The sequence below is a fragment of the Erpetoichthys calabaricus genome, chromosome 2, assembly GCF_900747795.2.
Source record: "Erpetoichthys calabaricus chromosome 2, fErpCal1.3, whole genome shotgun sequence".
Taxonomy (NCBI): Eukaryota; Metazoa; Chordata; class Cladistia; order Polypteriformes; family Polypteridae; genus Erpetoichthys; species Erpetoichthys calabaricus.
In genome coordinates, this window is record NC_041395.2 from 85,410,685 (window position 1) to 85,435,693 (window position 25,009).

At 36.6% G+C, this 25,009-nt stretch overlaps 1 protein-coding gene across 4 annotated transcripts in view; it reads right to left on the reverse strand.

Moving 5' to 3' along the window:
- The window catches only part of sema4ab (sema domain, immunoglobulin domain (Ig), transmembrane domain (TM) and short cytoplasmic domain, (semaphorin) 4Ab), a 135,478-nt gene extending 113,671 nt beyond the window's left edge, over positions 1-21,807 (reverse strand). For 2 of the 4 annotated variants that reach the window (XM_028794023.2, XM_028794021.2), the window contains exon 1: positions 21,416-21,807. The gene's annotated coding sequence lies outside the window, so the exon portion shown is untranslated. Of the gene's footprint in view, positions 1-21,345 lie in introns of all 4 variants that reach the window. The other 2 variants (XM_028794020.2, XM_028794019.2) reach the window with 1 other exon arrangement.
- Between the last annotated feature and the right edge of the window lie 3,202 nt (positions 21,808-25,009).

Genomic DNA, 25,009 nt, shown 5'->3' on the forward strand with positions numbered 1-25,009 from the left:
CAGCTTCAGTTTCAGAATGTTCTCTGTCCATTTTCACCGTTTAATACCTCCACTAACACATGTACTCCATTGCATTCGTGTTTAGTGGTGCAGCAGTGAAGAAGGTCCCCCCTTGAACAGTTTTGTGCTGCGCCACGTTCCAAACGTTGTTTAGGCTATTTAAACCGGTGTTGCAGTATAAGAAAAATCCATATCATAACAAAAATAAAAAACGGTTTTTGGTATGAACCACCCTGCACTAATGCAAATAAATATAAATAGCCCTTAAACTCAGCGTTCTGTGAAAAGGCAATGGCAAAAGCACAAGGGGAAATAGAAAAATTTCAGTGAATACCAAGTGGAGGCAAGGAAAAACTTACTATTTGTTGGTTTAAACAGTGGTATAAACAACAAAAGGAAAGTTGATCAAGTGACATAGTGTGTCAGAGAAACTCAAGTTCACAAAGACGTACAGTGCCCGAAATAAAAAAGTTGTCAGACATCAAATTCGCCATGAAAAGGCGAGTCGTAGCCCACCGTCAGAGTGTCATATGAAAGCTTATTAGGGTACAGAGAAAAGAAAAAAAAAATAGGGAGACAGTGGGAAAAAAGCTTGAAATGTCAACTTTAATCTCAAAATTTCCACTTTAATCACGTAGTTTATTTTGTCATTAAAGTAGAACATCATAAACTTCATCTTAAAATCGTTTAATTTACTAGTTTCTCAAATCCCATCGTAACTAAAGTAGCACATTAAATGCTTTGTTTTGTATTTGTTCTTCTATGTGCTCTATGTGTGTGAATCACTATGTGCTTCTTAAACTTGCTTTCTCTGAATCACAGAATCCATTACATTTGTGATATTACAGCTCTCTGAATAATTAAAATACTGAGATGTATACTTGATATCATTTTCATGATGATAGGAGTTAAAGCATGTTATTAAACATGGGAACACAGTGGCGCAGTGATAGTGACGAGCTGCCACCCCATCCAGAGATTGTCCTTCCTTTTCTTTCTCTAAATACCCAATCACCACACAATCAGCACTGTAATAGAAGTTAAGCCTCCTGTTAGCTGAGAACGCCGATTCTTCAAAACGTTTAAGGAACATTGAAATATATTCGTAGTACATGTTTAATTATTCTATCCATCTGTCCTTCCAGTGTCGCGCCAGCCCCAGCAAGAATACAGCGCGAGGCAGGAACAATCTCTGAACGGGGCACCAAATCATTGTTAGCGCTGCGCCACCGTGTCTTCACATGTTTAATTATTAACAATATAGATTATTTAAATCACAGGTGTCAAACTCCAGTCCTTGAGGGCCGCAGTGGCTGCATGTTTTCATTCTAACCATCTTCTTCATTAGTGAGCCGTTTTTACTGCTAATTAACTTCATTTGCTTTAGTTTTAATTAGCTTGACTCAGGCCCCTTAATTGTCTCTTTTTCCTTAATTAGTAGCCAAATAATAATGAGACATCAAACAAGCCACCATATGACCAGCTCACACACAATTTCTGAAAATAAATAAAGGTGAAGGTCTCAGTAAGGTTGATTTCTCAGGTCACCAAAACATTTTGAAAATGTTCTTAGAAAAAACAGAAAAATCAACAGATTTGGAAATGTCTGCTGTGGCAGAATGAGAGCAGCAACAAGCCATTGAATTAAATAATGGGCTTAATTAACAGCAAGAATCACCTTCTCATTAAGAGACTGTTTGGAGTGAAATTGGTTGGAGTTTGAAATCCCAGTTTAGCTGGTCATCTGTTGGCTCGTTTCACATCTCATTTCTGTTTGGCTACTGAAGAAAGGAATCAATTCGAGGACTGATTCCTTAAAAACAGGGCTATTAAAATTAATGGAAAAGGAGTTAATTAGCAGTGAAAACTGCTCGCTGATTAGGAAAAGGGTTAGAATGAAAACCTGTAGCCACTGCGCCCTCCAGGCCCGGAGTTCGACACCCCTGATTTAAATGAAGTTAAAGTTTTATCTGTATAATATAATAAACATATTTTGCTGCATTTCATCTTAAAAATTATATTGCCATCATATGTAAATACATGCTTTATAAAGTGGCGCAGGTTGTGCAATATTAAAACTGTATCGCAAGTTTACAGTGAGGTAATTGTACTAATAAGTACAAACAGTTCTACAAGGAGCACTTGATTGACTGATAGAGTGTGTTTATAGTTCTTGGGATGAAACTGTTTCTGAACCACAAGGTCAGTACAGGAAAGGCCATGAAGCGTTTGCCGTATGAGAGCAGTTCAAATAGGCAGCATGGCTGAGGCAGCGTGTGCTTGATGCTGTATACCAATAATTCTCTTCCCGATCAGCTGCTGTAGGGCTGTGATTCCACACTCAGATACAGTGATATAAATACTCAGAGTGGTGCAGTAAGAGTAATATGGAAAAAGATTATCCACTGTGGCAACCACTAACGGGAGCAGCTGAAAGAAGAAGAAGGTGCAGTGAGAGTAACAACACTAAAGCAGCTGTGGTATTTGGAATAGTTTGGACATTCCGTGGACCATTATATTGTTACAGGTTAATTACAATCAGATCCCTTAAACTAATAAACAATATGCAGTTAATTTCAGTGTATATGATAAAGCCACGTCAGAGATGTGGATCTAAAAAAGAAAGGGAAACCACACTAGAACAAAAGCACTGCTGGGTGCTGCCAGTTTGCAAAACTGAGCGGCAAACTTATGTACGCCAGGGTTTGAGCTACCATGAAAATGTGCGTGGTCTTACACCAAGTTTAGGTTTTATAAATCACGATTTGAGCGTGGAAATGGAAGTATGCAACACACTGATTATACATGAGGCCCCTGCACTCCTTATTCCTCATAGCTACTGTATATTGTATGCAATGTACTTCTCCTTAATTGCTAATTAGTTGTCAGCTCTCACATATAACCCAGCCTCAAGGGATGTACAAACCAGTGTGTTTCTTCATGCCAGTCCCAAGCCTGGATAAACTTTGAATGTTTTCAGTATGACTGGTAAGGGGAGAGAGTTAGCAGATATGATGGAGAGAAGGAAGGTTGATATATTGTATGTGCAAGAGACTAAATGGAAGGGGAGTAAGGCCAGGTGGATTGGAGGTGGATTCAAACTGTTCCTTCATGGTGTGGATGGGAGGAGAAATGGGGCAGAGGTTTTTCTGAAGGAACAGTACTGTATGTCAAGAGTGTTTTGGAGGTGAAAAAAGCGTCAGACAGAGTAATGATTATGAAGCTGGAAATTGGAGGTGTGATGATGAATGTTGTTAGTGCATATGCCCAGCAAGTTGGGTGTGCGATGGATGAGCAAGAAGATTTTTTGAGTAAGTTGGATGAAGTGATGAACAGTGTGCTCAAGGGACAGAAAGTGGTGATTGGAGCGGATTTAAATGGACATGTTGGTTTAGGGAACAAAAGAGACGAGGAGGTGATGGGTAGGTATGGTGTCAAGGAGAGGAATGAAGAAGGTCAGATGATAGTGGATTTTGTCAAAAGGATGGTCACAGCTGTGGTGAATACGTATTTTAAGAAGAGTGAGGAACTTAGGGTGACATACAAGAGTGGAGGAAGATCCACACAGGTAGATTACATCCTATGCAGAAGAGTCAATCTGAAGGAGATTGAAGACTGCAAAGTGGTGGCAGGGGAAAGTATAGTTAAGCAGCCTAGGATGGTGGTCTGTAGGATGACATTGGAGATCAAGAACAGGATGAGATTGAGGGCAGAGCCAAGGTTCAAATGGTGGAAGTTAAAAAAGGAAGACTGCAAGGTTGAGTTTAGGGAGGAGGTGAGGCAGGCACTGGGTGGCAGAGAAGAGTTACCAGACATTTGGGCAACTACAGCAGATGTGGTAAGGGTGACAGCAAGAAGGGTGCTTGGCGTGACATCTGGACAGAGGAAGGAGGAAAAGGAAACCTAGTAGTAGAATGGGGAAGTACAGGAGAGTATACAGAAGAAGAGGATGGCGAAGAAGAAATGAGATAGTCAGAGAGATGCAGAAAGTAGACAAAAGTACAATGAGATAAGGCGCAAGGTGAAGAGAGAGGTGGCGAAGGCTAAAGAAATGGTGTATGATGAGTTGTATGAGAGGTTGGACACTAAGGGGGGAGATGAGGTACCAATTGGCTAGACAGAGGGTCCGAGCTGGGAAAGTTGTACTGCAGGTTAGGGTGATAAAGAATAAAGATGGAAACGTACTCACAAGCGAGTATGTTGAGCAGATGGAAACAGTACTTTGAGAGGCGGATGAATAAAGAGAACAAGAAAGAGACCAGGTTTGATGAAGTGAAGATAGTGAATCAAGAAGTGCAACGGATTAGCAAGGAGGAAGTAAGGACAGCTATGAAAAGGATGAAAAATGGAAAGGCCGTTGGTCCAGATGACATACCTGTGGAAGCATGGAGGTGTTTAGGAGAGATGGCAGTAGAGTTATTAACCATGTTGTTTAATGGAATCTTGGAAAATGAGAGGATGCTTGGGGAGTGGAGAAGAAGTGTACTGGTGCCGATATTTAAGAATAAGGGGGATGTGCAGAACTGTAGTAACTACAGGGGGATAAAATTGATGAGCCACAGCATGAAGTTATGGGAAAGAGTACCAGAAGCTAGATTAAGAAGTAAGGTTATGATTAGTGAGCAGCAGTATAGTTTCATTCCAAGAAAGAGCACCACAGATGTGATGTTTGCTCTGAGTATGTTGATAGAGAAGTATAGAGAAGGCCAGAAGTAGTTGCATTGTGTCTTTGTGGACTATGACAGGGTGCCTCAAGAGAAGCTGTGGTATTGTATGAGGAAGTCTGGAGTGGCAGAGAAGTATGCAAGAGTTGTACAGGATATGTACAAGGGAAGTGTGACAATGGTGAGATCTGCGGTAGGAGTGACTGATGCATTCAAGGTGGAGATGGAATTACATCAAGGATCGGCTCTGAGCCCTTTCTTATTTGCAATGGTGATGGACAGGTTGACAGACGAGATTAGACAGGAATCCCCGTGGACTATGATTTTTGCTGATGACATTGTGATCTGTAGCGATACAAGGGAGCAGGTTGAGGAGACCCTGGAGAGGAGAGGAATGAAGGTCAGTAGGAACAAGACAGAATACATGTGTGTAAATGAGAGGGAGGTCAGTGGAATGATGAGGATGCAAGGAGCAGAGCTGGCGAAGGTGGATGAGTTTAAATACTTGGCATCAACAGTACAGAGTAATGGGGATTGTGGAAGAGAGGTGAAAAAGAGAGTACAGACAGGTTGGAAAGGGTGGAGAAGAGTGTCAGGAGTAGTTTTTGACAGACGTTTATCAGCAAGAGTGTAAGGGAAAGTGTACAGGACGGTAGTGAGACCAGCTATGTTATATGGGTTGGAGACGGTGGCACTGACCAGAAAGCAGGAGACAGAGCTGGAGGTAGCAGAGATAAAGATGCTAAGATTTGCACTGGGTGTGATGAAGATGGATAGGATTAGGAATGAGTACATTAGAGGGTCAGCTCAAATTAAACGGTTGGGAGACAAAGTCAGTGAGGAGAGATTGCGTTGGTTTGGACATGTGCAGAGGAGAGATGCTGAGTATATTGGGAGAAGGATGATAAGGATAGAGCTGCCAGGTAAGAGGAAAAGAAGAAGGCCTAAGAGGAGGTTTATGGATGTGGTGGGAGAGGACATGCAGGTGCTGGGTGTCACAGAGCAAGATGTAGAGGACAGCAAGATATGGAAGAAGATGAACCGCTGTGGCAACCCCTAATGGAAACAGCCGAAAGAACAAGTTGTCAGCTTTCACATATAAATGTCATTTCAACTTAAGACAAAATCAACCAAGTCACAGACAGGTTGGACTGGGTTGATGAGGATCTCAGACTGCATGACTGGCAGTTACAGGTGTGGGCCGCAACTGCTCCTGACTTGCTAAGATTATGTAAATAATGTCTGTGATTGAAAAATCACTGAAGAAATGTGTCAGAGCCTTCACAGTGCTTAGATCTTTTCTTGGTTTCCTGTTTGGAGCACCTTTTCACTCAAGTCTGCATAATCCCATTGTGATCAGTTTTATTTTTTTTTTTCTTTTCTTATATAATCTAAAAACATGCATCTAGGTTGACTAGTTATGCTACACAGGTATTGTATGGATGTGTGTCTTGTGCTGGACTGGACAAGCAAAAAAAAAAAGAAAAATGGAAACAGAAAATGGAATGTAAGTTGCAATAACAGTAATGACACATGGTGATTTATATTTTCATTTCACAGCTCGAATCTTGGGTTTGAATTACTAGACAAATCACTGACTGTGTTGTTTTGCACATTCTCCCTGTATCTGTGTGTGTTTTTTCCTCATAGTACTATGGTTAATTCAAAAGAGCATAGGTTAAGTGGTGACTTTAAATTAGACCAGTGTTTTTTGTCTACTGTTCAGTGCTGGCTGCTGGTACTGGCTTTGGCATAAACTGACTATATAATTTGATTAGGCTCATTTATTAGATGGACGGATGGTAATAATATAAATGCACTACAAAGAGGAAATGGATTAAGTAACCAAACAGCAGTAACCCTATATAAAGAAAAAATGAAGTTTTGTATATTTAAGTATTTTTATGTAATTAAATATAGTGACCAATAACAAAATTAGAAATGTAGCCTTCCACAGAATGTCCCATTTACAAAATGTCTCTAATCTAGTGCATTTAACTTTACAAACTTAAACTTACTTTGATAACACAGTAATTTTGTTAAAAGTTCAACATTTAAGCATCCATCTATTTTATCAACCTGCTTACTCTAGTCCAGGGACTCATATATCCAAAGCTGTCCTGCCAATATCCAAACATGCTTTGGAACAATTAATATTTGTGGTGTTAGAAAAACAAGGACATTTTATATACTAGTTACTGAAAACATATATGTTTAGTAAATAGCCAGATACTCTTTCAGTCATCAAATATTTATACATACAACTTCAAGTACATTGAAAGCTTTTTTTTCTAAAGAGTATACAATTCATTAATCTACACTGTTCAATACTAGGCAAAGATCCAAAAAAACAGAAGGCAGGAATAACTTCTCACACTTCCTCATTAAAACACGAATAACATGAGTGTGTGGGAAAGGAAGAGCTGGGAAGGAGCAAACAAATGGCAAATTAAACAAAACAACTTGCTTTGTTAGTCCCATGTGAAAACTCACATATCTGTCATATTCTTTTTTTTTCTTAGAGAGCTGTCTTTTAAGGTGCTGGTGTCTTATATAAATGTATATTGTTATTATTATTATTACTATTTAAGCTGTACTGCTGCACATAGGCAGCAATCTTCTTCTCTTAGACTGCTCTTATCTAGAACTCCTCAATATACAAAACAAGCTAACTGTTAAGCTTTAATTACCTGTAAATATTCTACTTTCATAAATTATTTATTAATTGGAATGGTAACATTCTGCACATGTTCAAAGGGAAACCTGTTCATCACAAGTAATATTTAACACAATGTTTTTTTTTAATATTCTTAAGAAAAGAAGTTCTGAGTCATGTTTTAGAAACTCACTTATCTAACCATTTATTTTTCTGAATCTGCTTATTTTACTACATGGACACAAGGAGTCTGAACATATCAGAAAACTCTTCTTGGGACACGAGTTTATCACAGGACAGTCACACTCAAATCAATTTAGCACACATGACTTTGTATTTGTTTAAGGAAATCTGAGTACTCATAGAAAATTCACACGGACACAGGGAAAAATATCCAAACTGAGGGACAATTCTAACTACTGAAGCTACAAAGTAGCAGTGTCCTGCTCTTAAAATGCATACATTGAAATTAGGATTTTAAGAAAATACATGATGCCACAGGACACTGGGGCTACTCTTGGCTTCAACACAAAATGGGCTGACATAATCAATTGTTTACCATTGCTGTCATAATAAAGATGCACCAAAGGAATTTTATTGGCATCAATATACCCAAAACCAAGAAAACATAGAAGACAGATGTGAATGTGTTAACTCACTTAAGATACTAATTTAATTAACAATCAAGATGGTAAATCTATAGAAAGAATCATTTGTGGATAATTTAAATACTGTTTTGGATTATGCCTAAATTTCTGCTTTAAATACTAAATCTGCATCTGGTCTGGTTATCATCTTTAGATGTTAAAATATTTTATATTATTCTACATAACAATCAACAGAATTTGTTACTTTATTTCTACAAAGATATTTTAGTGTTAACCTCAACATCTTGCAATAAATTAACAATGTCTATATGCAGTGTTCAGTGTCCATCTGCATAGAGAGACAAAAAACATTTCAAGAACTACAAGAATTCATTATTAAGCACTGAAATACTAAAATTAGTGATTGTTGACGTCCAACTTTTATTTTTCAAATACAGAGAGTTTGTTTTTTTTTTTGTTTGTTTAATTAGATCAAGATGTCTGGAACATAAGGGTCTGTGTATGTTCTCTTCCTGAATATTATTGCAGGAAAGGGTTACTACAAAGGATCAACACAATCTTCTCATAAGATACTGTACAGCACAGTATGGTAGACCTTTCACATGCTTCCAAGTCCACCCAAATAAAGACATCTGTTCCTTTGAAGCAGTGAAAAACACAGTGCAGTCATTCTGGGATTAAGAATCTGCATTTTCAATGGAATCTAATAGGCAGTTGAGTACTGCGGGTTGTGGTATGACATAATTCTATACAATCCTAATAGAGACAGCTAACTCCATTTCTAAGTTTATATTCTGCTTTCTAATCTGTTTCCAAACTGTTTATGATGAATTTACTTAGGCTCTTATTGTTGTTTTATCTCTGTTTTTAACTTGCTTTGCCTTTGTTTAAACTTTTTATGTAGCACTTTGAGATTTACTGCTAATGTAAAGTGCCCTATAAATAAAATGCATTTTTATTATTATTATTATTATTATTATTATTAGGCATTACACACAAATAGGATTTCTGTGGAATAGCATCCCTAAGAGAACAGAACACATAATAACAGAAGTTTGGAAACATTAAAAAAGGAGGGTGGGGGAAAGGTAAATTCTCAGAAATAATCAAATTTTGATGAAATGCGAAAACTAGAAACCTTAGTTAAACATGGCTATGTTGATCCAAAGCAAACAAAACACATCCAGCTGCAGTTGTACCTAAATATTAAGAAGATTAAGCTATGTACTTTAATGTTTTTTTCTATTATGCCACAGTCTGGATCACGCACTTAAGAGCACAGGGCCATTTTAGAACTGTCAATAACGTTACATGAGAATCTTTAGAGATGTAGCAGGTAAACTTGACTACCTAGAGGAAAATCCACAAAAAACCTAGGAAGAATGTGCAAACTCCAAAAGACAAAAAGTGGTAATGGGATTTGAACCCTGGATGGTGGATATTTGAGGCAGCAGCACTAACCCATGCTCCACTGTAAAAAAACATCAAAACAATAAATGTGTTTCAGTGAGGTTGAATTTTGTTTTGCTTTGTTTTGTTTTTTTCTATTTTTCTTTTGCTTTTATTGTATTTAATTCAAAGTAAATGGTTGGAGCGGATATGTTATTATTATATTTTGCTTAGCAAAATGCTATTATAGTGTTCTGGTTTTTGAAAATAAAAAGAATAATGTAACAGTAGGAAAATGAAAAGCAGAAATGTAGGTGGTAGGAAGACCACACTGCACACTGCCAGATGTGTAGAAAGTGAATAACTAACACACAGTAAAACTGAAAAAATAATATTTTCACATTAAAGACTAAAAGTATTGTATATATTTCTACCAAAACTTGAAGAATGTGGCAGTGTTGCACATTGCTTTTTTAATATGAAGTTGATTAAGTGTGACCGAGTTGAAAAGTATCATTTTAAAGCAAATCTATAAAAGTACGAAATTGGACACGCGGGCATGTTTACATTTTTCCCTTCAATGTATTTACCTTTCCCTTTTTTTCTTCAGCTGGACAGCACTGCTTCTCTTTTGTTTTTCTTAAAATACTGAAAAAACACATGCTCATCTCCAAATATGGTATTATGACAGTTTTTAACATTCCACATGGCTTGAACAGGTGACGTGTTGGATTTGTGCCCCCTGTTTATAAATCATCACAGCACACTAATCTAAGTGACTTAAGCACACTGTATGATACTCTGTTTACTCCAAGAAACCCATTCTTTCACAACTATATACAAAGTTCTAAGAATTGTCAGAGAAAGGATTAATTGTAAAAGGAGACACAAACATAAATATGTATTTCTGTAACTCTTGAGTGCAGTAAAACTGGCTAAGTCGGCCAGATTTGTTCACACAGAAACAGCTGTAAAAATCTTCAAATGAAGTCTCCTGGGGATTACTCAACTCAAGGCTTTGATCCCACAACTAGGCCCCAAATTGTTGCTATGGTTACAGCTTCTCACTGCTGACTGCAGCTCTGGTATCCACTCTGCCTCACCATTTAATCTGACTGCACAACTGAATACGATGACACATATCTTCTCTTGACACACCATGAATTGTAAAAAAAAAAAAAAAAACAGGTTGTAATTTTATGTCTAAAACAGCGCTAGTAGTGTGGATGGTGGTGGTGGTGGTGGGGGGGGGGTCTTTGTTTACATTCTCTGGGACAAGCACCAGCTCAATATCTGTTCTGCATAAAGCAAGCACATACATGCTTAAAGCCAAAATAATTTAGAGAGGATAATGCTTTACATTTCACTATTGCTGCTACCTAATACTGCTGAACTTTATCACCTTACAGTTCAAAAATGAAAAGATATCAGTTGATAGCTTATTGTATTCAACTGCTGCATTCATTAGAATTAAGAGACCACATAGAATTAAGTAGTGAACAATTAATTTCCAAATAAATTAATGTCAATTTAAAGATATATCTTTCAGTAATTCTGCTTTTAAATAATTTAAAGGACCATACATAAATATACTTTCCTAAGTGCATATTTTTTACTGAATCCATTAAATCACTTTGAGAAATATGGTGGACAAGCTGTGAGCATTATGCTACTCATCAAAAACAATCCCCATAAACCTCAATACCCACACAGTTTTCTGCAATCCTAACCCTAACTCCAAAACAGTTTGTTTGCCCCCATTAACAGGACACACACCTATCTTCACCCACATTCAGTTAAAAACACAAAAAGGCTGGTTAGCCTAGGTCTAATAATGGATGTACACAATATTCATTACTGATCAATTAAACTTTGTACAGAAAAATAATTAAAAGGATTATAGGATTGTGTGGGCATATTTATGTGGTCCTTAAATTAAAATAAATATTATGTTTAAATTCATTTTTAGATTATGGATTTTTTAGGATCATTATTGTCACGTGTACAGAGTACAGAGATTTAAGAAGTTAAAATAATAATGATGTACTTCTGCTTCATGTATGTGAAAGTCACAATTCCTCAGTTACACCTCTTCACAATGTGGGGAAATGCTTGAAAAATATGAATCACTTCACAGTTTAAAATTCTTGAATTTGAAATATAAGAACTGATAAATGTTGTTTGTTTCCATGTTGATATTGGTTACTGACAAAAGACAGTTGCAATACATATCTTTACTCATAAGCCAATTATTCTTTAGAGTGTACAAGAGTACTTCAGATACAAATATTGACCAAGATGTCACAATGATAAATGGCAAAATATAATGATGTTGAAAAAATAATTTAATCAGATTTGCACTAAATCATAGTGATTACTATAAGCCAAGGGTTCTCTCACTTGCCCTGCATTGAACCAGCATCCCATCCAGTGGTGGTTCACAGTAGGTTCAGCAAATTGATTCTATATTAATTCAAGTATTTTAATTTGAAGATACAACAGTATAGAGCACAGCTCAGCATATTGCGAACAGGCATGACTTTTCTATTCAATTGTCATAATTTGAGTGGAGTGGAAAATGTCTGTTGTACTGAGCCCAAATAGGGTCCAGCTGTGTGCCATGTAGAATTTTGTCCACATTTGTAATAAAATCACCAGGATCATAAAACTGAGAACTTAAGAACCCCAGGGATATGTACTCATCCCACTTCTGCTCACCTTACTAACTCATGACTGTGCTGCGATGTGAAGCTCCAACAGCTACATCGATTTTCTTGATAACACAATGTTATTGGGTCTCATTAGCAATGATGATGAGACAAAGTACAGAATTGTACAACTGATGGAGGACCTAACATTGTCCATCAATACTTCCTCTGCTTTCTACATCAACTGAAGAGGGCAAGCCCTCCCCGTCATATCCTCACCAGGGGCCCCACTGAGAACGTCCTCACAAGTTGCATCACTGTCTGGTATGCAAACTGTTAATTCATCTGATCGCAAATCCATACAATGGGTTTCATCATGATTTCTCTCCCTTCCATCATGAACATGTTCACAAAGTGCTGCACAAATAAGGTCTCCAGCATTGTTGGGAATTCCTACCACCCCTTGCAGAAACTCTTTTCCCTGCTTCCATCTGGCATAAGATATCAGAGAATGCAGACCAGCACTACCTGACAGCTTCTTCCAACTGGCAGTCAGGCTCCTGAACACAATGCCACCCCCTGTCCCTGCACGTGCACCCTTATCATAGGCTCTTATTTAATTTCTCTTTTGTTCTGTATTCCTTTGTATTCCTTGTCCATTTTATATTTCATATCATCATTGATTGGTGGTTGTCTATATGATGTTGATTTGTACAGAGGTTGTTCCTTATTTTACATTCTTTTATGAAACATTACCCACCCATCTGTATTGTTTCATTCTCATATTAATTGTCTAAAGATTGCACTGTGGCCCTGCGAAATGTAATTTCATTCCACTGCATGATGTACCCAAGGTATGGGTATAGATGGTAGTACGACAATAAAGCCCATTTGACCTGACCATTTTTTTTAAAGCGATTTTGAAGGAACTGAAACACTTTATGTCAAAGAATCCAAATCAACATTCAAATACAATTAGTTTAAATTAAAATCAAAATTAAAATAGTAGCATGAAATCATCAATAACAAAGCCAGAGAGTTAATAGTTTTGTGCAACAGAGTTTTTAATATTCTTTTGGAAAGTCTGTAGTTGGGGCTATAACAAGCTTTTAAGGAAGTAAATTTTAGAGGGCACTGTAAAAATTAAATTACCAAAGAGTCTATTATCCAAGGTCTTGTGCCTGGACCTAGAAATGGTGATAAAGAGGATCAATAGCACAGAGGTGAGATGGTTGTGGCTACAGACTTAAGTATGCATTCTGACCATATTGAATCTCATACAGTGTTTCCTTATGCTACCACAGAGGATTTTATTACACTAATCCAAGCCTAAGCCTATGAAGTTGTGATTGAGGATTTCAACACTGACATAGTCAGAGGGGATATCAGGAAGATATTGTATTTTAGAAGGAAGGCACTAATTTGATGTTACTCTTAATGTACACTTAGTGGTCACTTCTTTATTGAAAAGGCACTTAAATGCTAAATAAACAGCTCTTTACAATAGCAATGTATAGGAACAGCAAACTTGAATACACACTAGGTTAAACAATAATAATAATGGGCTACAGAAACAGAAGACTATGCTGTATTCTGTTTGTGTCTGCCAAAAACAGGAAGATGAGGCTACGATGGTTACACAATCACCAAAACTAGATCACTGAATACTGGAAAAATGCCACCTGGTCTGATAAAATGTTGATTTCTAAAGGAAAATGCAAAAGGTTGCACAGAAATCTGGAGTAAACAGCATGAGTCCATGGATTCAACTTGCCTTGTGTATAAACAGTTCAGGGTGGTAATGCAATAATGTGGAAAGTGCCTTTCTAGCGATATATTAGGCCTCTTAAAACAACCTGAGCATTATGTGAATGCCACAGTGTACCCAAGCATTTTTGCATGTACTGTACATCCTTTTATAAACATCCTTTTACAAATTGTTACTTCCTGCAGGATAACACACCATGTTAGGAAAAGCTATTTCTACAAACCTGACTGTGATTTCACTTTACTCCAATGGCCTTCACAGTGAGTAGATTTTAATTCAACAGAGCATCTTTATGATGAAACGCCACAGATGGTCTGCAGCATGAATGTGTGGTCACAAATCTAGGAAAGACATGATGCTATTTAGTCACCATAACCTTAAATTTAACAGTGGAGTATCCAGCAACATGTCAAATACATGTATTAAACAATTCAGGCTGTACTGGAGTGGAATCCAGTGCTAGATATGTGTAAGTAATAAAGTGGCCAGTGAATACATCAGAGTATCAAATCCAAGAAAAAAACTAAGGTGGTAAATGTGAGCAGAGATAGGTGCCGCAACAGTTAATATTCAGAATAAAGTCTGATGTTTTAGAAAAATCATCAGCAAGTCATAAGAATTTCTGATTTATTGAATAAAGCTGATCATCCTGCGACTCATGTCCATAGTTCAGAGGCAGAAACTGATGTTATAGTCTCAATGGTAATTTAAAACTGAAGATCATCAATTTAACAGTGGTAGGTCAATGTCTTATGAACTGGTGTTAGCATGCAGGGTATGAAAAAATTGGAACCAATTACAAAGCATTTTGCAACACCTAATTAAATAATATTGTGCATAATTTATAGTTTATGTAAATATGATTGTAAGACTGCAAGTTTTTATAGTCCTTGTGAGAATTACTTTTGACCCCACTCAAAGTGAGCATATAGTATATAGTTGCATATAGTGCAAATAGTATTTAGTTAACATATGGTTAATGTTTTCTTTAACAGTTTTAAATGCCAAACCAATCATACATATGCTGCATTACAGATTTATTTTTCTAAAATCCCTTTGATGCCTGACAGAAGCTATAAATATTATGGAATTGTTAAAATATTCTCAACAATTAAATGCAATCCCATTCACAACACACTTCAAGCTAGGAAAATTGAAGTGGTGTATAAAAGGGGTTATAATGTAAAACATGAAACTTAATTATAAAATTTAAATAAAACTGATCTACTCTTTTATTATGCTGTTACTGATTTTATACTTCTAATTTGCCAACCTTTCCCACTTTTGGCAGAGGGTGTATTTTGCTTAAGGAGTTCTCTTCCTGTTTTATACCATAACACACCATTTTCTAAGCCTGCTTAATCCTGAGCAGGGCCATGGTGGGCTGGAGGCAATCCCACCAAGCACAGGGTGCAAGGCAGGAACCTCTTACTTATTCTTTTTAGGTGTTCCCATTCATGTATTAAAAAGCATTATCTGTGCCATTTTAAAGACAGAGTAAAACGTGAAATAAAACTTTCCCCCACTTACTTAAGCCTACAAGCATGCGTAGCATGTGTACAAAAACTTGCTCTAATTACATAATAAGATTAGGAGGCTGAGAAAAGGGTGTTTGTTTCTCAGCTGTCTGAATTAAAAAGAAGAATGATGGGAGAATGAAAAATAGGCTAACAAATGCCAGTACTGAAGTAAAGGGTTCCATTTAGTTAGCTTTACAAAGCCAGAAATAGCACAAGACCTTAAATCATCAAGTATAGTGGGTGTTAGCTTCCTGGAATAAACTGCAAGGATATTCACCAGATTTTGTGACTATCACTTGGGGTGCAGTAAATTAAAAAAATGACTTTTCTTCTTTCTTATAGTAACATTAGCCAATTTTTCCTGGCCAACTATGACAGCAAGCATGGCTTACGTAAGGGTAAAAGTTGATTGTTTACAAGTCTAATTGACAAGGGACAAATAAACTTCCACTCTTTAAATTCTTCTCATTTGAAGTCCACACCCAAAAATTTGTAGCTAGTTGCAACAATAATAATTATATAGTGGAAAAGATGTCCTTGCTGCTCCATCTCTTTATTGCTAAAGCTGTTTGCATGTCCCTTAAACCTTGTACTTAAGAATTAGGATACAATATAGGTTATTAGTTTTACTGGGTTTTCCATACCTCAGTGATCTCTCTCTTTCTCAAGGTTTGAACCATAGCTGCCTGTGGTTACTTAGTGTGAACACTGTGTAATGTTTGAAGGACAGCTATGCACAGCTATTGTCATATTCATCAATAGTTCCATGTTGTTCCAATGTGGCAGAATTGTTATACACTGTTTCTTTTTACACAGTGGTAGACCAAAAGGAAGATAGATATTGGATTAGCTTGAGTCTTGGTCCACATTTATAAAAAATGCAACAGGAAGTTTTTAAGCCTATTGACTTTTACAATAATGTCTTATTTATTATACAACTGTATAATCTTCTTGCAAAGAAATTAATGTTGATAACTTTCTGTTTATAGCAAAATGTGTGCATTTCTGTGAAAATGACCTATTAGCATGCTCTTAATTCAGTTCAATACAAGGCAAGACCATTGCATTAATATTCAGTAGTCATTAAGCTATCAGAAACACACTCTTAAAAATAAAGCTGTCAAAGTGATTTTTCAGAGTGATGCCACATGGGAACCATTTTTGGTTCCATAAACAACCATCTACATGAAGGTTCTAGAAGGAACCTTTTATATAGATCCGTAATAGGTTCCATAAATAGCCATAAGTAGATGGTAACAGATTTGTGAAATACAAATGGGTTTCTGGTTTCACAAAGACTCTTGTTGCATACAATCACACAAGCTAGATTCAGGTTTTTATGATCAGCCAGTACCCTGATAGGTTTAATATCCTAGTATACATTAAAGGATTCTGTTATGTTGACATATTAAGGACCTTTTCAAAGCAGAAAGAACCAACTTCATATGCAAGGAACTTTTCCCAGAATAAAATAGTTCTTGGTTAAGGCATAGCTCCACAAAGAACCTCACTACCCTGTAAAGTGCCATTTTAGAACCATTATTTCTAAGAGTGTTGAAAGGCCGTTCTAAAGAGAATAACATTTTTTTTTAAGTGAACACCAGACAGACAACATTATTCTAACAGTTTATGTCTGTCAATAAGAATGTTACCTTGATGAAAAAAATGAATTCAGCACACACCCATCCATTTTAAAAACAGTTCTATAGAGTGGAAGTATAGTATGAGTATAGTCAGTCTTTCATGGAAGAATCAATTTATTTTATATATTATATTTAGTCTGCGGTGGGTTGGCGCCCTGCCCGGGATTGGTTCCTGCCTTGCACCCTGTGTTGGCTGAGATTGGCTCCAGCAGACCCCCATGACCCTGTGTTTGGATTCAGTGGGTTGGAAAATGGATGGATTATATTTAGTAGGTTATTTATTTTACGTAGAGACAGTCAGAGCCATTCAGAAACATGCTTTATAAAAGCATCAGCTGATCTCTTAACTGCATTTTGCCTTTAGTTTCACGTAATAACAATTCAGCAGCTTCATTGGCTGCCAATAAAGTTTAGGGTCAACTACAAAATTTTAGTCCTTACATATAAGGCCATTCATAATCTTGCCCCCACATATCTCTCACAGCTCCTACAAGTCATTAAACCCTCTCGTATGCTCAGATTCTCTTTTTCCATTAACTTAAATAATCCACCAGCACGTCTTGTTATGATGGGATATCGCGCATTTAGCAGATTGGCACCTTCCTTATGGAACTCTTTACCTGCTTATCTTAGGAATATGACTACCCTTCACCAATTTCAGGCTAATCTTAAAACTTATCTGTTCAAAATTGCTTATTCATTGTAACTGTTATTGGTGTTTTATCTGATGTTTTATTTGGATTTTAAATTTTCTAGTTATTGAATGTTTATTTTTTAACCTGGTTGTACAGTGACCTTGAGTTTTTTGAAAGGCGCTTCAAATAAAATGTATTATTATTATTATTATTAATTACATTAACAACAGTGAAACTGATAACTGTAAATGTGTGGACTTGTGCTCTCCACATATGTTTTGCTTACTAAACAGTCTCTCTACTGATCCTCTCATGTTTACTCCATTGCAAATATCACATAATACAGTCAACAGACAAGTGTATTTGTACTTCACCCAGAAAGATGTTACATGGTTTTACAGCAATGTATTGTTAGTCAATACCAAATGTGGAAAAATGCTTATTTATAGGAAGTTATCCAACTGCAGTGCCTATATTGCTTCTGTTATTAGAAAGTACAAATTTTAATATATCATTAATCAGCTTCTTAAAATGGAGCATACATGGTCAAAATGTGCAGATTGGAACTAATTTCAGGCAGATGTTAATACTAATAACTATTGCACAATTGTACATGCATTGTGTAAAAACTGGCCTGTATACATTACATAAGGAATTATTACTGTGGTCTGCTACAGACCTAAATTAGAAAAAAAGAAAAAGGTAGAAAATTATTTGAAAGCATGGCAAATGTATGAACATTATTGCCAGCAAGTATACTTATTTCACAGTTATAAGCAACATTTAAGCAACATGCATAATATCTAAAATATCAGAGAATGAGGCTGGAGAATGTTTAAATTTTCAGAATAATTGATCAACATTGACATGATGATGATGAATCAAAACGGAAATTACATGATTTCACATATAAAAAGTAATCCATTAGGACAATATTTAAAAATTAGTTCCTGGAGATTGACTTACACTACTACTGTCTAGAAATATGGGAAAACTACTACCAAAAATTTAGCTCGCAATTTACTATACATGAACTCATCCACCAGCCAGTAAGACAGAAAACTATAATTTAACAATATGTATTCTCCTAGATGATATTGTGTTCTGCATTTCATTAGAACATTACATTTGGAGCTCAACAAACATGTTTTAGTGCTACACTAATACTATACAGGTACATGTTGTTTGACGTGATTAGCAGCTCTTGGACACTAGTCCAGTTACCACCTGAGTAATAATAATAATTCATTACATTTATATAGCACTTTTCTCAGTACTCAAAGCGCTGTCTACACAGGGAGGAACCGGGAATTGAACCCACAATCTTCCTACTGCAAAGCAGCAGCACTACCATTGCGCCACCTGTGAGGACCTGTGAGGTAGCATTATGTGTTGAGTTTTCATTTTCTCAGCATATTTGTGGGTAGCCCCAAATTTCCTCCTTTGAACCAAATACATGTACACACTCTAAATTACAACTCAAAACTGGATTCAGTGTGTGTTTGGACATATGTGACAGTCTGCCTAATGAATGAACAGTTTTCTATTTCTGCCTTTTAGTGAATCCATTCGTGCAGAAATTGGGTCTTCTCATTATGCCCTGCTCAGATAGAGGCTGATATACAAAATGGTCACATGGAATAAAGCGCCCTCAAAATCTTATATTAGTTGTTTTTGAGAATAAGTTATTTTATACAGTCTTAAAAAAAGGTGCCAGAGTGATGCTATATGGGAAGCATGTTTGATTCCCAAATGACAGATCCACATAAAGGTTCCGGAAAGAATCTTTTACTTACTCAGATCTATAACAGGCTCCACACAGTAAGTAACCATGAATAGATGGTAACAGCTTTATGAAATACCAATAAGTCATTATTTTAAAAGGACTTTTACTGCATACAATAACACAGGCTAAATATCAGTTTTCTTAATCTGTTAGTGTCCTGCTAGGTAGCCTATCAAACAATCAAGACTTCAGTTTTTTATCTCCTTTACATTACGAAGCTTTTCAAGGCACAAAGAATCAACTTCATCTGCAAAGAACCCCTCCCAGAATGAAATGGTGCTTTGTCAAGCAATAGTTCTACAACGAACCACACAACTGAGTAAAGAACCATAAAATGCCATTAAAGAACCAGTATTTTTAAAAGTGTACAGTAGCAATGGAGGGGAATGGCAAAAGCTTTTCATATGCAAAAATATCCATAGGTTAAAAAAGATGTACAGTATATGCATTAAATATGGGCAAAATGGTATCAAGAACAAGGGAATCAATATAACAGTTTCAATGAGGTTTACTTTAGTGATCTAAAAGAAAATTGTTAAAAGAAGATAACATACTGTTAACCATTTACTCTAGACTCTAAGCAGCAGCTCTAGATTATGGATTTGTATGTTTGTTGTAGACTTGTTTGCTTCACCAGGAACAACACTGCCAAAAAAAATGTAAAAATGTTGTTGCCAGCATTCCAACTGGATAGGTATGATCTGCATGTTTTCACTTGTTCTCATTTGTTTACAAAATCTTAAGGAAGAAAAAAGTGAGCATTATTCTTAATTACTGTTTTTGTTACATTATTGTTATTCCTATCTTAAATCTCTAGTTTTCATGTGTCAATGCATGCAATTTAAGGCTTTGGTTTTCTTCAAAATGAAAAGGCTTAGTTTATTAACTTTAACAGACTCTGTGATAACTGGAATACAGACACCAATATATCCTGTGCCTGGGTATTGATAGCAAAGCTATGCAACCAATACAGTTCAAGAAAGGTAAAATGTTTCTTTCAGGTAATCCGTTTTTTGTAAACAATATGTGTCATAAGAGTACAGCATACAAGTAACTGTGCTAGACTGTAAGATACAAGATTGCTGTTCCTGTCCCCAACTTCAACTAAGTGTACAGTCAGGAGAAAGTCACTTAACCTGCTTGTAATAATACATGTTATTTACCTTGATTTTGTAAGTTATCATGGGTAAAAGTATCTTCAGTAATAGTAATTTTAAATATATTTAAAATCGATCTACTTAATGCCTGTTATCTAGTTGAAAGGTCTTTTTGATAACTTAAAGTATTCTAAGGATTCAGCAATGTATAAATGTATATTGGATTCGGCTTTCATCCCAGTCATTGGTTGTGTGGACTTTTTTCCCGCTAATAAGCTATACCTTTCTAACTCGTATTGTTTTTACAATTGTACCTTGTTCTTTGTTTGTACTTACAAACCAACTTGTCCCCACCCTTTTAGTGCCACACGCATTGGTTTATGTGCATTCTGACTAATTATAAAGACACGCACATATATGTATATTTAGTGTTGTAAATATTCTATTAAAACTTGCTCCTCATTAAATGCAGATGTTTCCCGTGTGTTTTGCATCTGGCAACGCTCAAAAATCAATATTCAGCATTTTCGGCTAATCCAGTATTAAATAAGACCCACGCACGACTGGTCTGAAATGTGGCGATTTGGACCGTTCAGTACCCTATTCTACAAATGTACATACAATCACAATTTTATAAACAAAGCAATCCACACATCAGACAGGGACTGAGGTCGCAGTGGTTGCCCTGGAAACGAGCAAATAATTCTCCAAATTTAATAATGCATTTAAACCTGTACCTGTACAATATATGGCAGGATAGCAATTCGATAAGATTGCAAAAATATATATATACATATACAGTAAAATGCAATAAGTTTCTTCTGTGTGGAATTCATTTTGAAGAATACCTGTATTCGCACTTGCATAGGTAACGCCCCGTTTTTCAAATTATATTCATACGACCTAGGATTTTCCCGTTTGGTAAATTTACCTGCAATAGCTGTTCTATAATCCGGTGCTGAAGTAACACGTTTCATAATCGAGACATGTCGCCGTCTTACCAGTGTTGTCTGCAGCTCCTTCCCAGGTAGAAGCGCTTTGTTCGCAACGCTCTTCCAGACACTTTTACGGAATTCGACTGAAGAGATTCTCGGATCCTGGTGTGACTCAACTGGATTTATCCCATCCCGCTCCTCTGTTGCACAGCGTCCAAACAACGAAAGAGTTCGCACCGTTAACCCAGGTGTGCTTTGTAGTCGACCAGCACGACGCAGTCGAAGGAGCCCTTGCCTGCTGTCATAAATCTTATCGATTGATCACGGCAGACATTATTCAAGAGCAGTCGCCGCGGCGACGGAGAGGGTGTAGCGCTTTGCACAGCTTTCCAAATCTTGAGTCTTCCGGGTGACAGCTACCAGGAATTGTGCGGCTTAGCTCCAAGCTGCTCGCAGTTAGACACACGAGCACGCGCCAGCGCGCGTGCCTAGAGAGGACTAAGTTGTAACTTGTATGGAACAGCGAGAAGTGAGCTGGATGCAGAAACTGGAGTTTAGCGCGAAGTCGTGCTGGGGAAAAAGCAACATTCCAAGGCTTAAGTACGTAACCTGCATGAAGATAAACAGATCAGGTGGCATCAAAGCAGAAAACTATTAAATCAACTAAATGTTAGAAAATAATAAAAAGTAATAAATAATATACTACTAGCTCATGTTTAAGCCTCATAATCTTTTTTATCTGTCACAGAAATACCTTCTATAAATATTTAAACGGATAAGTCTGACCCAAAGCAGAGTGGAACTCTGGACCGCAGGATAAGATTCAATTTTCAACTAAACTCAATTCATTTTTATAATAGTGCTCTTCACTGAGCACAGGTTTAGTGTGCTACAAATACAAAAGCAAAATACTAACCACCCATTAAATATATCCTAACAATGTGTGTTCTTTGTTATTATCATTGACATATAACCAGTTGACAAAATAGGAAAGCAAAAGAAAAACTTCACCCAGGTCTAATGTTAGTGGACAAGAAAAGTCATAGACAAAATCAGACATGCACATTTACAGTTCTGGAGGCCTCAGCTAACCTGTCTCTCCTGGGCATTCTACAGTATTATATAAAATAATGATAATTTATTATTACTTATTGTATATTTATATTGATATTTATATTATAAATATTATATTTATATTATATATATACAGTATTTATTATATATATTATTATTATTTATTATATAATATTATATATTAAGTCCTAATAATAATAATAATTCAGCCTTGCTTCCGAAGGCTCCCAGGTACTTCTGGATTCTTCCTCATGGGCAAGAAAACAGGTTGGCACTATAGCAGTGCCACAGCAGGAAGCTAAAAGTAGAAACTGAATAGAAAGGGTCAGTAACAGCCCATAGTTACTGAGGTACTTATATAGGGTGAGTCAAAATTATGTTAACACTAATGGATTATTTTTATCTCAATCACACCTTTCCAGGTCGATGGATAGGTCGTGGTGGACAATTGCCATGGCTTTCACACTCCCCTGATTTGTCACCCTGTGATTTCTGGTTATGGGGTATGATGGAGGAGCGTGTGTATAGCAGAAAAGTTTGTGAAATCAATGACCTGAAAGACAGAATACAGACTGTGGTATCATCTATTCCCCACAAAATGTGTGTCCAGGCTTTAAATGGCACTGTTGCTCGTTGGTTTTTGTGTGTTGAACATGATGGAGAACAGACTGAGACATTCCTGTAAATCATCTTGCACATATTAAGTATGTTTTGTGAATAAATTGTTTCTGCCATTCAAATGTTAATATAATTTTGACTCACCCTGTATTTTTGTATAAATGTCTTAACAAAAATGAAATAAGCACAGCTAACCAGCAGCTTTAATCAGGGTATGATAGAATAAAGATAGACTAAAGTAGCGGGTCTTCCGTCTGGACTTAAAAGCTGACAAAAAGGGGTAACTTTTATATAACCAGGCAGATCATCCAACAGCTATGGGGCCCTAAATCTTAATGCCTGACCTCCAGCAGTTCTTGTATCACCTTGAATACCTTGCTATCCTGCCATGTTAAGATTGTAATGTGCGCTCAAGATTGTATGTAATAATATGTTCAGGTTGATAAGTTGGTACTACGCCATTTAAAGCTTTATAAGAAGAAGGATTTTTAAAATCATCCCTAAACTTAAATGGAAGCCCGCAAACAAACTTTAAGATATGAGTTATATGCTAACACTTTCAAGTTCTGGTAATAATTCTTGCACCAGCATTTTGAGTTAACTGAAAGCTGCACAAAGAACTGTTTGTAGAGCATGCAAATTCCACATTGCAGAAATCAGATCTACCAGACATAAATGTGTGAACTGATTTCTTACCATCTTTCATACAGTATTTATAAACACGTCTTAATTTTCCAAAATTTTAAGATGGAAAAAATAAGTTCTGATGACAGTTGTTGCTTCCATGTGGATGGAGGAGGGAGTGCAAGTCATTCAATCTATTTGCTTTGCACACCCTCTTAATTCACATTCACGTGAAAACCCACACTTAATAACATTGGACTAATTTAGAGTTACCAATTAACCTAATACTTGCTTATGTCATAGAAGAACAGGACTGCCCGAATTAATTTGATGGCAACATTAAATGTTTACAACATTTACTGTACGTATTATGACAAAGCAGATCTGTTACAGCTGGATTTTGTTGGTGTGGTTATAAGCACAGCTGCCTTACAACTCCTAGTTTTATTTATAGCCTAAAGATAGTCAAGTAGTGTTTGCATAACATCTTACATAGTTGTTTAAATTCTTTTAACCATCACAAAAGTATGCATTTAGGTTACCAGGACACTCTAAATCGATGTGGTGCAAACGAATAGAAGTGTGCACAATAATATGAGCTATGATTGACAAGAATTCCATTCTGGTTTAGTTCATACATTATTCCTGATGCTGTGAGGAAAAGCACTGGCCTCTCCCCACTCTGTAATGGCATACTGTAAGTAAGGTTAGAAAATAAATTAATGTTACCCTTTCATTTATTCACAAGTGTTGCTTCCTCTATCCATAACTGCTTTCTAAGATAACTTTTAATGATTTTTAAATGAAAGGCTAAGTAATTAGAAAATTATGAAAAATTTTGTTTTTTCAGATCTCACCACTCACTCATCAACCAATACAGCCATCCATCCATCCATCCATTTTCCAACCCGCTGAATCCAAACAGGGTCACGGGGGTCTGCTGGAGCCAATCCCAGCCAACACAGGGCACAAGGCAGGGAACCAATCCCGGGCAGGGTGCCAACCCACCGCAGGACACACACAAACACACCCACACACCAAGCACACGCTAGGGCCAATTTAGAATCGCCAATCCACCTAACCTGCATGTCTTTGGATTGTGGGAGGAAACCGGAGCGCCCGGAGGAAACCCACGCAGACCCAATACAGCCATTTTTTAGGAAATAAAATAAACATTTTTTTACAAAATTAACAACATTTATTGAATGAATAAATGACATTCTTACGAATACATGGCGTACACACTTCCAGAAAATAGATATACAGGTAAGAGAAACATTAAAGTCCTAACATATAGATTCAATTTTTGATGCTATGGTCAGATGGCCGCAGAGTATAGAAAAA